Source organism: Chelonia mydas, chromosome 18 (assembly GCF_015237465.2).
Source record: "Chelonia mydas isolate rCheMyd1 chromosome 18, rCheMyd1.pri.v2, whole genome shotgun sequence".
Classification (NCBI taxonomy): domain Eukaryota; kingdom Metazoa; phylum Chordata; order Testudines; family Cheloniidae; genus Chelonia; species Chelonia mydas.
The window spans coordinates 5,405,963-5,420,238 of record NC_051258.2 but is presented as its reverse complement, the minus strand read 5'-3'; the positions used below and the strand labels follow the sequence as shown (position 1 = coordinate 5,420,238).

The 14,276-nt window shown below is 46.1% G+C and overlaps 2 protein-coding genes across 3 annotated transcripts in view; both read right to left on the bottom strand.

Moving 5' to 3' along the window:
- DDI2 (DNA damage inducible 1 homolog 2) overlaps positions 1–14,276 on the bottom strand; it is a 100,108-nt gene that overhangs the window by 806 nt on the left and 85,026 nt on the right. The gene's annotated exons all lie outside the window — the stretch shown is intronic.
- PLEKHM2 (pleckstrin homology and RUN domain containing M2) overlaps positions 1–14,276 on the bottom strand; it is a 72,403-nt gene that overhangs the window by 42,565 nt on the left and 15,562 nt on the right. The window lies entirely within an intron of this gene.

Below are 14,276 nucleotides of genomic sequence, written 5' to 3'. Positions count from 1 at the left end.
AATTTCTAGGGCCATATTCATACATTCCTTCAGCGACCCACCCTGATGTAAGGAAACCCTAAGCCCTTAACTCACCCATATGCAGCTTCAGGGCCACATTCAGTCCTGGGGTAAACAAGTGCAATTCCATCAGACTTCACTGAGATTGCATCCACCTATCTCCTGGCAGCCTTATTGCCCTACCATACAGACAACATAACGGACTGTAAGCCTGTCCTTCGGCCTGTGCCATGGCTTGCTGAGCACATTGAAAAGCTCGCCAGCTTGCACCCATGTGTACATGTTTGGCAGGTGATTTTCCAAGAAGCAGAGACACGTGGCACAGGTCAGCCAGCAGGGCTGTGCTTTTAAAGGGAAGGAGATTTCTGAGCAGGATTAATGTTTCTTTGCGATCGTTTCATGTTTCCAGAATGCATTTGTGTCTAAATATTTATTCCGTATGCTTTGGATACGAGCCATTCGCTTCGGTACTTTGAGAGTCATCAGTGCTTGGAAACACAGGCCAGTCTTGACCCATTGTTAATGGGAAGTACTGAACAAACAGCCTGATTTTCGAGGTGGCACTATGACCTCCCCATGCCTCTGGATCCAGCCAGGGAAGGGCACAGCTGTCTGGACCTCATCTACCATTCCAAACAAGCATATTATTACTGCCCCAACAAGCCGCTGTCCCAGTTTCGACCTGCCATGCAGACTTTGGACTACACTGAACAGCATCTGAACAAACCAAGGATGACGTGGCTACAAGCTGAAAATCAAAGACTCCGCTTCCTGTGACTGCGGTGAGAACATCCGAACCATCAAACACATCATCATGCAGTGCCTCAAATATGGATTCAAAGCTGAACTGGATGTTAACCACCATGTCACAAAGGAGGCCTTGAAATGGCTTATGGCCCTACAGTGGCCTCTATAGCACGTTGCTCTGCAGACACCACACGCACGCATGAGCGAGAGATGGCAACAATTTTCACTGGATTCACAACAGCTGCACTGACACTAGTGAGACAGGCACCTCACTGGGTTTGGATGTCATGTCTCTGTTGGTCAGTGCGAAGTCCCCTCTGCTTTTCTGCCCGGGCAGTCACTATAGAAACCAGGTTATCACTGGTGTGAGGAGAGCTCAGCCCCGGCCAAAGTCAGCGTGAGGAACACTGATGTGCAGGCAATGGTTCTCACAGCCAGGCATGTGCTAGAAAACAAACGTTCATCATTCAATAGGACAACTGCTCAAACGCAACATGAGCTCTCCCCATGCACATCTCTAAAGGGTAATGACACATCAATCCAGTTCTAGCTGGGCTTTTTGGATAGGGTGCAGGACAGGGAGTTCAGTTCCTGGCTCTGACTGACTTACTGGGGGACCACTGGCAAATCACCACCTCAATTTCCCCATCTATAAAATGGGGGTAATACCCACAGAGAGACTGGAGTTTAATTCATTAATGTTTGTGACGCAAGTAGGGCCCCCCAGGTTACAGGCACTAGAGAAGAGCAGAGTATTCCTATTATTACACAGATGCAACGAGATGGTCATGCATCTTTGTAATAAATAAAGTGTAACTAATTGGTTGTACTAGGCCTCAGACGACCTACATGCCTAAAGAATGGTCTTGTGACTTTGGCAGGAGCCAGGAGATCTGGGTTCTATCCCCAGCTTTGTCACTGACTCACTGTGCAACTTTGGCTGAGTTATTTTGCCCCAGTTTCCCCATCTATAAAACAAGGGTGGCGATACTGTCTTGCCACCCAGGACGGTAATGAGACTTCAGTTTTTAAGGTCTGTAAAGTGCTCGGAGATCCTCCACACCGAATGTGCTAGACGGGCAAAGCACAGAATCGGATTCTTGAGGCTGGCTCTGCACTGACAGGTTTCAAAAGGCAGGCTGTGTCTCCGGGTAGCTGCCAGGCTCATTTGCACTGCTCCCACAATGCCTCCATTCAGGACAACCTGGTTAGTCACAGAACTGCCATGGGCTTGTGAAAGAAAGAGACTCCGCGGCCATGGCCTGGTTTAAATGCCCAGCTCCAGTTCAGTCTGCCCACATGAACAGTCGGATGGGTTCTACGTAAGCTTTTAACAGAGCAAAGATTATCCTGTCATTTCTCAGCAACAGCAGCTGTTCTTGCAGATGTAAGCACCTCGCTAAAGAATGGCTCTGAAACACACGTAGGAGGCTGCTCAGCGTGTTCTCCAAAACCTAGCAGCAGGTCTGAGTCGCAAAGCTCAGCTGTAGTCCTTTCGCGTGCCTGGATCTAAGGTGTTGCTTTTGGCCCATCTCTACCCCAATCTTCACATACATTAAACGCTATCACCTCTGGTAATCCTGTGGGCAACAGAATACGCCCTCTGAAACTCAGCAAGCACTACAGAGAAGCATTAGTAAACCACAGTTTAATAAGTCACACCTAGATCTCGCTCAGAGATGTGCAGCAACTTGTTTCCAAGAGCATCCTGAAGCACTGGGAGGAACAAAATAATCCACAGAAGCATGCGCTCATTTCAGAGAAATGCAACTCAACATGTTACTCCACCGTCATGCTGCTGGACATCTCTGCACTGGAGTTAAAAGATATGTTGGGGGTTCCATTAGACACACAGGTTTTCCAGGGGATTTAGAAACCAAATCACTCATGCATGGCTCACAGTTTACAAAAATCAAGGGTTCTGGATGCTATTCCTGGCTCTGCCACAGACTCACTATCTGGCCTTGGACAAGTCCCCTTCCCACTCTGTGTCTCAGTTTCCCAATGTGTAAAATGGAGTATCATCAGGAGTGTCGTGAGGCTCCATTCACAGTTATAAAAGGCATTTTGAGGTTACCAGATGAAAGGAACTAGACAAGAACATTATTATTGGCTATCAACACTTTTTACTACATCAAATGCAGTTGAGCTACATTTGGATAATGACACTGGATCTAAATGACCAGTGGATCAGATAGGATATCAGTGTAAGCAGGGAAGAGCCAAGACAATTAAAGCTAGGGCTGTTCCTAGATATTGCAACACACATTATGTACTTTAAGATTAGACAGGGATCAGAGACCTCAGCAACGTGAAAGAATCACAGGAGGAGATTAAGGACAGAGAGAGGCAGGCACGCTTTCCTTACTACTATTGGCTTAAGTCAGACACTTGTCTTTGATATTGATAAAGGGCTCTGGTAGGGAGGATCGGAACTGCACACATTCCCCCATGGTGTGCGAGGACTACAGATTGTTGCTGATAAATATCACCTCACTGGACTGCTCTCTGACAGTGTTGCATAATTGGGCTTATAAAACAAGAGCCTTCACCATCAGCCCCAGGGTTCCATTAGGATCAGATTTCACGGTCTGAAAATGGATCTTTAGTTTTTCTCGTTGCACTTATGCTCAGCCCAGCACGTCAGTAAGAAAGGCAGGAAGGCAATTTCACAGGCAGCACTTTCACTGGGATGGGAACGTAGATTATTAGCGAAGAGACTAGGAGAGAGGCTACATCCGCAGAATGGGCCTGCTCCAGCCAGGGAATCCCAGCGGATGGCTCAGTGGGCCCAGACCTTTTACTTCTTGCAATACAGTGTAAAGTTTTTTTTTTTGAGCTGTAGCCCATGAAAGCTTATGCTCAAATAAATGTGTTAGTCTCTAAGGTGCCACTAGTACTCCTTTTCTTTTTGAGAGACACTAGAAATCCCCTTAGCTCTAAATCCTAATTCTCTCACACGCTGACTTGCCAGCCTTCTATTTGGGGCCATCTCTAACACATACCCAGGGTTCATTCAGTAGGATTACTGATTACCTTCTAATCTTAGTCATATGCCTCACATTAACTACTCCTATATAATATAGGTGGAATGGTAGTGAGGAACCATGTGATTTGCACAATGTGATCCTGAACTAGGCTTCTAGGGAATGAGGGAAATGATCTAATAGGCCTTGATCACATCCTATGAAGTGAGCTGTAGCTCACGAAAGCTCATGCTCAAATAAACTGGTTAGTCTCTAAGGTGCCACAAGTACTCCTTTTCTAATTCTTATGACCTCAGACTCCCACCAGCGTGATTTCTATGTAACAAATGAAGAAATCACATGCTTAACAGGTGTTTGCAGTCACCTTTTCCAACTCTGAGCTATATCAGACCAGACCCTGAAGTGTTGCCAGAGAAGAGGGACCCTGAAGAATTAAAGTGAGGTCTCCCTGTTTAGCTTGGCTAGGAAGCCGACGACTGGAATTAAGAAGGCGTGATTGGTCATGCTTTGGGCCTGCAAAATCAAGTGCAACAAATGGCAAGTGTTGTTTCTTCTGCCCAAGCAGAAGAGCACTGGAGACTATCTAATGTCATATCTATTAAGAGAGTCCTCCCATGCGGTCTTTGACCGAAGACAAGGAGCTTTCATATTCTGAGCATACTGGCCTTGGCCAGACAATTCATTCTGAATTGAACTGACATTCTTTCCCGCTCTGATCCCTGTTTCAAGACCAATGTTAGTAGTTTTGAGTTAATAATGAACACTAAAAACCACAGTTGGATTATCATCTTTTCTCTACCCCCAGCTTCAATGCCAGTGTGATTTTAACCGTTAGTCTCTCTATCAGTTCAGAAGACATGCAGAGACAAGGTTTTAAGGGGCCCTCAATGCAGCCTGTTTGCACTCAGAATTTTCTACATGGACAAAGCCCCTGCATTTCAGACACCAACGATCCTAACGGTGCCACATGAGCACAACAGAGAAGCCAGTTTAGAAGTGCTGACCCTGCTCTTTATGCGATAGCTGTGGTTCACAGCTTTCCAGTGGCCAAAAGCATTTGCTTCTAGCTCTGACAGCTTACAAGACAGCAGACCATAAAACCACATCTGATCCCTCGGGCCCATAGCCCCTTTCCAGCACTGGCCCAGGACTGAATTTTATCTAGTCCCAGCAACAGACCCATCTAATTTTCAGTCCCCTCATTGCCAGGTAGGCCCCTGCTTCACTGTTCTCAGCTGGACAGACAGACACCAGGCTGTTGCTAGTAGCTGTGAAGTGTCAGGCTCAGATCATTAGAGCCAAGCCTTTGGTTGTACGGATTAAGGGACAGGATTCTCTCTAAGTGCTTTTTCTTTTGTGTGTTATTTTAGATGAGGCTTTAAACCTGGTCGGATCTAAAAAAGTTACTGGTTTATGGATTAATTAGGAGTTGCTTCCCACTCAGGGCCAAATTCTGCTCTCAGTCAGAGTGGTGTAAATCCAGCCTCACTCAAATAACGCCAGGGAATTAGTACAGACAGACGCTGGGGTAACCGAGCAGAGTAGTGTGGGGGGGAGGAGGAACGGCCTTGACTCTCGACATTGGAAAACCCCCACTGCGCTATAGACTCCCTTACAAATCAGAGCATTCAGGCCCATGTCCCAGGCCCACTTCAGGAGGAGGTGGGCTTTTAACCAAGCAGAAGGAGAGAGCAGAGGGAGAAGCAGAAGGAGAGAGCAGAGGGAGAAGAAGAAGGAGAGAGCAGAAGGAGAAGCAACCAAGGCAGAAGGAGAGAGCCCTGCAGAGCCAGGGGCCCTGTGCAGAACTGATCCCACCCAGGGTACCCTGCCCCCAAGCCGGGGAAAGACCTGCTGTGCCTGGGAGCATCAGTCCGACCGAGGATGGGAGCGTGAAGCTTGAATCATCTGACCGCACAGCGCCTGTCTGTCTGCCCGCCCGTCCGCCTGCCCGCCCGTCCGCCTGCCCAAATGGAAACTCTGAGAGGCAGGGACTCTGTGCTCTCAACTGAGCGGGGCACCGTGTGAGCTCTCCGCAATCATTCATAAAGCCACCAGTGTGGTTCTCAGACTATTCCCAGGCTCTATCCCAGGTGGAATCAGATGCTTTCTGGTGCAGTCGTTCTCTTTGTTCCTTCCAAGGCAGCGAGTTCTCCAGGCAGGACTGGCTCCACAACTCCACCAGAATTACTCAAGTATAAGGCTGTGCCACTAAGACATGGATCAAAGCTTTTTAATTCCTTTTAAATGAATCAGGAGGCGCTGCCGGTGACCGTGATCCATCCTGGAGGCTCTGGTCCGTGTTAGGAGGGCAGAGGTGATAAGATGCTATCATCTTTCATGTTTAGAAAAAAGACCATTCAACCCCCTGGAACTTACACCCCACTTCAATCCTTACCCCAGTTTATTCCTCCAAATCCTTTCCCGCCATCCCTCTGCATAAAGCTAATCATATTTTCTCAGCTCTTTGATGGATGAAAATACCCTGGAAGATTATGCTATTAATAAGCAGTTCCAGGGTGGGGGAAGAATGGCATAATATTCAATTATTCCACATCTATGACAGCCATTATCTACAGCCAACGCTTTAACACGCTCCCACAGTGAGGAGGCCTAAGGGCCAGGGATGAAGTCACATTTAAAGGCACAGTCCCATTTAGCAACAGGTGTAAAGCAGGGTGGGTTCTGGAAGAGCCATCTGCTAGGCCCTACAAATTTATCCATGGCAGCTCCTTGCTCTGAGGGAGGTGGTTGCTCAGGGATGGGAGAGGCAGCATGTTACAGAGTTCATTGATTTAGGGAATAAAAGTGTTGGATTCCTGACCAAACAAGTGGTGTAATGGACACATTCCAGTCTGCATCTAAGCCACCTGGAAACTCATCATTATATTGCTAGAAAACAGAATACAGGAGACTCTGCTGTTTCTCCCCGTCCTGGGAGGTTCTGCGCACTCCTCACCATCGGGTTTTTCCTCCTTATTTATAAACCATAGAATCATAGATTTTAGGGTCAGAAGGGACCATTATGATCGTCTAGTCTGACCTCCTGCACAATGCAGTCCACAGAATCTCACCCACCAACTCCTGTAACAAACCCCTAACTTATCTCTGAGCGACTGAAGTCCTCAAATCATGGTTTAAAGACTTCAAGGTGCAGAGAATCCTCCAGCAAGTAACCTGTGGCCCATGCTGCAGAGGAAGGCTGTCAGGGTTCCCTCCCCACTCTGGACTCTGGGGTACAGATGTGGGGACCTGCATGAAAGGCCCCCTAAGCTTATTTCTACCAGCTTAGAACTTCCCCAAGGCACAAATCCTTCCCTGTCCTTAGATGAGTACTGCTGCCACCATCAAGTGAGTTAGACAAAGATTCAGGAAAAGGACCACTTGGAGTTCCCGTTTCCCCAAAATATTCCCCCCAAGCCCCTTCACCCCCTTTCCTGGGGAGGCTTGAGAAGAATCTACCAACCAGATAGGTAACAAGGTGAGCACAGACCAGACCCTTGGGTTTTTAGACACTAAAAACCAATCAGATTCTTAAAAAAACAGAACTTTATTATAAAGAAAAAAAAAGTAAAAGAAGCTCCTCTGTAAAATCAGGATGGAAGGTAATTTTACAGGGTAATAAGATTTAAAACAGAGGATTCCCCTCTGGCAAAACTTCAAAGTCACAAAAAACAGGGATAAACCTCCCTCTTAGCACAGGGAAAATTCACAAGCTAAAACAAAAGATAATCTAACGCATTTCCTTGCTATTACTTACTATTACTGTAATATTAGATGTATCATTTCAGTAGGAGCTGGATTACTTGCTTGGTCTCTCCCTTTGTCTCCCGAGAGAACACCCACAGAGCACAAAACAAAGCCTGCCCCGCCTCCCCCCAGATTTGAAAGTATCTTCTTTCCCCGTTGGTCCTTCTGGTCAGGTGCCAACAAGGTTAATTGAACTGATTAATCCTTTACAGGTAAAGAAGGGATTTTATGCTACCCTTAGCTGTATGTTTATGACAAAGGCGAAAAACCCCCATGGCCTCTGCCAATCTGCCCTGGAGGAAAATTCCTTCTCGACCCCAAGTATGGCGATCAGCTAAACCCTGAGCATGTGGATAAGACTCACCAGCCAGACATCCAGGAAAGAATTCTCTGTAGTAACTCAAATCCCACCCCATCTAACATCCCATCACAGGCCATTGGGCATAACTACTGCTAATAGTCGAAGATAAATTAATTGCCAGAATTAGGCTATCCCATCATATCATCTCCTCCATAAACTTATCAAGCTTAGTCTTGAAGCCAGATATGTCTTTTGCCCCCACTCCTTACCTTGGAAGGCTGTTCCAGAACTTCACTCCTCTGATGGTTAGAAACCTTCGTCTAATTTCCAGTCTAAACTTCCTGATGGCCAGTTTATAGCCATTTGTTCTTGTGTCCACATTGGTACTGAACTTAAATAATTCTTCTCCCTCCGTGGTATTTATCCCTCTGATATATTTATAGAGAGCAATCATATCTCCTCTCAGCCTTCTTTTGGTTAGGCTAAACAGGCCAAGTTCTTTTGAGTCTGCTGTCATAAGACAGGTTTTCCATTCCTTGGATCATCCTAGGAGCCCTTCTCTGTACCTGTTCCAGTTTGAATTCATCCTTCTTAAAAATGGGAGACCAGAACTGCACACAATAATCCAGATGAGGTCTCACCAGTGCCTTGTATAACTATACTAACACCTCCTTATCGCTACTGGAAATACCTCACCTGATGCATCCCAAGACCACATTAGCTTTTTTCACGGCCTTATCACATTGGCAGTTCATAGTCATCCTGTGATCAACCAGTACTCCAAAGTCCTTCTCCTCCTCTGTTACTTCCAAGTGATGCGTCCCCAGTTTATAACAGAAATTCTTGTTACTAATCCCTAAATGCATGACCTTGCACTTTTCTCTACTAAATTTCATCCTATTACTATTACTCCAGTTTACAAGGTCATCCAAATCTTCCTGTATGATATCCCGGTCCTTCTCTGTATTGGCAATACCTCCCAGCTTTGTGTCATCCGCAAACTTTATTGGCACAAAAAGCGGGAATGTGCTAAGGTCAGTAATAAAAAGATTAAATAAGATTGGTCCCAAAACCGATCCCTGAGGAACTCCACTGGTAACCTCCTTCCAGCCTGACAGTTCACCTTTCAGCGTGACCCGCTGTAGTCTCCCCTTTAACCAGTTCCTTATCCACCTTTCAGTTTTCATATTGATCCCTATCTTTTCCAATTTAGCTAATAATTCTCCATGTGGAACCGTATCAAATGCCTTACTGAAATTGAGGTAAATTTGATCCACTGCGTTCCCTTTGTCTAAAAAATCTGTTACCTTGTCAAAGAAGGAGATCAGGTTGGTTTGGCACGATCTACCTTTTGTAAAGCCATGTTGTATTTTGTCCCAATTACCATAAACCTCAATGTCCTTAACTACTTTCTCCTTCAAAATTTTTTCCAAGACCTTGCATACTACAGATGTCAAACTAACAGGCCTGTAGTTACCCGGATCGCTTTTTTTAACCTTTCTTATAAATAGGAACTATGTTGGCAATTCTCCAGTCATATGGTACAACCCCTGAGTTTACAGATTGATTAAAAATTCTTGCCAATGGGCTTGCAATTTCATGTGCCAGTTCCTTTAATATTCTTGGATGAAGATTATCCAGGCCCCCCGATTTAGTCCCATTAAGCTGTTTGAGTTTGGCTTCTACCTCGGATGTGGTAATATCTACCTCCATATCCTCATTCCCATTTGTCGTCCTACCATTATCCCTAAGCTCCTCATTAAAGACTGAGGCAAAGTATTTGTTTAAATATTGGGCCATGCCTAGATTATCCTTAACCTCCAACTCCATCCTCAGTGTTAAGTGGTCCCACTTCTTCTTTCTTTGTTTTCTTCTTATTTGTATAAGGCTATAGAACCTTTCACTATTGCTTTTAATTCCCTTTGCAAGGTCTAACTCTACATGGCTTTTGGCCTTTCTCACTTTATCCCTACACGTTCTGACCTCAGTGAGGTAGCTTTCCTTGCTAATCCCTCCCATCTTCCACTCCTTGTATGCTTTCTGCTTTTTCTTAATCACCTCTCTGAGATGCTTGCTCATCCAGCTTGGTCTACAACTCCTGCCTATGAGTTTTTTCCCTTTTCTTGGGATGCAGGCTTTTGATAGTTTCTGCAACTTTGACTTGAAGTAATTCCAGGCCTCCTCCACCTTTAGAGCCACAAGTTTTTCAGTCCAATCCACTTCCGTAACTAATTTCCTTAATTTTTTAAAGTTAGCCTTTTTGAATCAAAAACCCTAGTCATAGATCTATTTTTGTTTATCCTTCCATTTAGTTTGAACTGAATTAGCTCATGATTGCGCAAACCAAGGTTGTCCCCTACATCCATTTCTTCTATGAGGTCCTCACTACTCACCAAAACCAAATCTAAAATGGCAACCCCTCTTGTCGGTTCAGCAACTACTTGGTGAAGGAATCCATCAGCTATCGCATCCAGGAAAATCTGAGCCCTATTATTATTACTAGCACTTGTCCTCCAGTCTATATGAGGGAAGTTAAACTCTCTCATGATCACACAATTCCCATTAGTATTTACTTCATTAAAAAGGTCTCTATCCATATCGGATCCCAGCGGTCTATAGCACACCCCAAGCACTATCCCAGGGCAGGCTCTAGTAGTTTCTTCCCCAGTGTGATTTTTGCCCAGACAGAATGGACATTTGCTACATTTGCTCCATTAAATGGACATTTGCTCCCTTTACCAAAGTGGCTTCCCTTCACGATGTACACTACAATAGTAATAACACATCACTCCTACAGAGTATTGGACTTTTGCTGCACAGGCTTTAGGGAATATACCATTCTGCAATGTACAAGCATTTCTCCATTTTAGAGATGAGGAATTGAGACACAAGGCGGTTAAGTGCCTGCCACAGAGTAAGTTGGTGCCAGACCCATTATTAGAGAGCAGAAGTTCGTGGCTCATCCCAACTACGTACAATTCGTGCAACACAGGGGAGCTGGAGTAGAATCCAAGGAGTCCCGATCGGTCTCCTTCTAGGACGTTTAACAGGTTGGACACTAACATATGTCCCTCCAGGGCTGACATGCTTATTTGCAGCTCTGCCATTGACTGGAGAAAGCGGAAGGTGCAGATGCTGAGCAAACCAGAAAAGCAGGCTCTCTGCTGATTTATCATATGATTCTGCAGCCAACCATGAGTCAGAGGACATACAAGCTGATGGAAATCAACATCGCTCCACTGAAATCAACAAAGCTTTGCTGATTTACCCCAGCAGAGGATCTTACTCATGATTTTTTGTTTTATTATATATGTAACTTAGTGCTTCTCTCCCAGGGCTGTCACAAGGTATAATGAAGCTAGCAATGCTTGTAACGTGCTTTGAGATCACCAGCAGAGAGTTCTATACTATGGCAATGATGATCTGTCTCTCACCTTTGTCAGGAATTTGTCTTCCCTTGCCCATCTCACTTCACCTGCCCGTCTTGCAATGAGCCTCTATATGCACACCCAGCACTGGAAAGTCACAATCATTTATTATCCTTGCTTGAAAGCTCCTGAATACTTCACTGTCCAGACTATGGAAATTTCCCATTTCAGGGAACGAATCCAGGCCTCAACAGCAAATGGCTGAACTATTTTAAGCATTTCCTCATTTTCTTCCCCTCCTTCCCCAAACCAATTTAGACTGTTTCAATTTCCATCCCTGTTCTTCCTTTGCACAGCTAGAAACGAGCTAACACCATTCGTAGCTTACAGCCTACTTGAGACTCTCCACCATTGCTACTTTTATGGAGCTGGAGAGCAGTCCCAAGAGCTCAACCTTTTGTTATGTAAGGAACTGCATCACACCGTCCTGCTGCTTGTAAACAGTCAGCAAATCCCAGGATTAGATCACCTCCTCTGCCTCGGAACTGTGATGGTCATCGAGCATTTTTCATCCAGATTTCTACACATCTCCAAGGAGCGTCTGCAGCACTTCCCACTAGGGGAAGTAACATCAGCAGAAACAGAAGCTTCACAACATGCTGCCTGCATTCTTTAAGGATCCTCTGACACAGGGCATCGGCATTTTCTTTAGCAGCACTGAGGAGGAACCTGTCTTCTGAACCACAGTGCCAGAGGTGCCAGGGCATGGTCCATGGGCAACACCTCAAAACAGCGTTGGACATTCTGGTGCTCCTATGGGCAGCGTGCAGTAAGTCAGCAAGACAGTCTCTATTTGAGCCCTAACACTGGGTGCCTGAAGCGTCTTTGATGAGCAGGATTCCTAATGCAGCCTTCCCTTCCTTATCTGTCAGACTGCCTTGAAAGCTAGCACTCCGCAACTGCATTCAGCACACAAGGGGCAGACAACCAAGGGGTCCCTTGCATCCTAGTATTGGTGACAAAATGAATGGTCACAAACATATACATGTGATATTTATCTGAGAAAAATAAATCTCGGTACAGGGGGTGTAGCCCTGCACTGTACACGTTCCCTATGGTGCAAAGCCCTGCTTTGCTACTGTTCTGCCACACCCATATCCCATCTGCAGCGACGTCCAGGGCGAGTCTAGTGCAAATACATGTGCATGCAATGAGTCTTTCCTCTGTAATATCAGGAGCTGGGCGATGCACTTGTGTGACTTGTTTTTGCTGAAGGTCTCGTGGTCATGTGACGGCACCCAGCCCCGTGAACGTGGGGCGCCTGTACACAGCAGACATGCACACACAGTGATTCCTCCGAAGACTGACTCAGGGCTTCTGAATCACACCATTTTAATTAGGATCTGCTGGGCTGTTAGAAGTGGGGATGCAACCCAAAACTTCGCACACCAAAACTCCACACCAAACAGAGCCAGCAGGAGACCCTCAAGAGCGTGCTTCTGGGATTAATAATGGGGAACTGCAAGAAGTGGTCATGACTGCTGTGGATCAATGGACACAGAACTATGCAACTGAATTACGGGGACATGGATACATCAAGGGATGGGTGACACGCCCAACCCCCAAGAACAGTAGTTCTCAAACTTTTGTACTGGTGACCTCTTTCACATAACAAGCCTCTGAGTGGACCCTCCCCCAAAGATTTAAAACACTTTTTAATATATTTAACACCATTACAAATGCTGGAGGCAAAGCGGGGTTTGGGGTGGAGGCTGACAGCTTGTGACCCCCAGTGTAATAACCTCGCGACCCCCTGAGGGGTCCTGACCCCCAGTTTGAGAACCCCTGCCCAAGAAGAACACACCTGCTCGGTGTTAGACATTAGTGGAACCTGGATCTTGCAGAAACAGAGTGTAACATCCCCTCTTTCAAAAACCTGATGACTCGGCCTCCATTCCTGACACCTCTTCCAGGGCGCAGCGTAGGGCAGAATCCATCAGAGCTGCCGCTGCAGAGATGGTCACCAGATTACTACTTGCGTAGAGCTATCGTGTGCATGCCACTTCCCAGGGATGCCAGATTCCTTTCCCCAAAAGTTTACAAACTATCTACGCCTATCATCAAAGGGATGCGATACTATCCTGCCACCCTTGGGGACTGATTGCAAAGCCCACAACAGTTCCAGGCCACGCCAAGCTGAAGTGGGCATCCAGTGACTAAACTAGTGCCCTCCACACGGCAGAATAAAGTGCTACCACTATGCAATGGATGGGAGACAGCATATATTATACACAAAAAAGCCATCAAACAGAGTTATCAGTGAAGCACAGCCGTGGGGCTTGGTGCTACACAAGGCACAAAGGCAGACGTGGCCACGGCTCCACAGGGCTTCCAGCCTAAATGAAGAGACAAGACAGTACATGCCTAGCTCAGGTGGGTCAATACTAGTGAGCCTGGCAGAAGCACTGGGTTTTAAGGGGGGCACTAGGGACAGTGGGTTAGAGGAGGAAGCACCCTGAGTCAGAGACACCATGGAAAGTGGCCTGAAAAGGGGAGTGGGAAAAGGATGAGAAGGAAGCTGTTTGGCTGCAAGCTTGAATGAATGAAGGCACCGAAGGGTAGTAAGAAAGGAAACCAAAGGCATAGCCAAAGGTGGAATTTAGCAGAACCTTGAAGGGGAGGATGGGAAGCTTGGATTTAATTTGGAAAGCATGGGGGAGCCCGTTGAGGGAAAGGATGTGGTAGGATCAAGGAAGGTGGGGTGGGACAGGATTTTAGCTGAAACTCATGGTACCCAACCCATGGTAGTACAGACTAACCTCTGGAGGTCATCTCTAGTTTGGGATTGTGATCTAGTTATTATATAGCTCATGGCCACACTGATTAGGGGAAACCAAGCTAGTGACAAACCTTTAAAGCTAGTTTTGGCTAACACAGGTTGAAACGTGGATGCTCTAATCAGATAATGAAATGGTTGGGCATGGCTCGAGACTAGCTGAAAATTATCCAGAGACAGCCTGGGGTGGAAAATTTTCATTATAAGCACCCATCCCTGGTTCTGTAACTGCGCTAACAAAATGATCATCAAGGTGTCTCCAAACACCTGCCCATATACCTGGTAAAAAG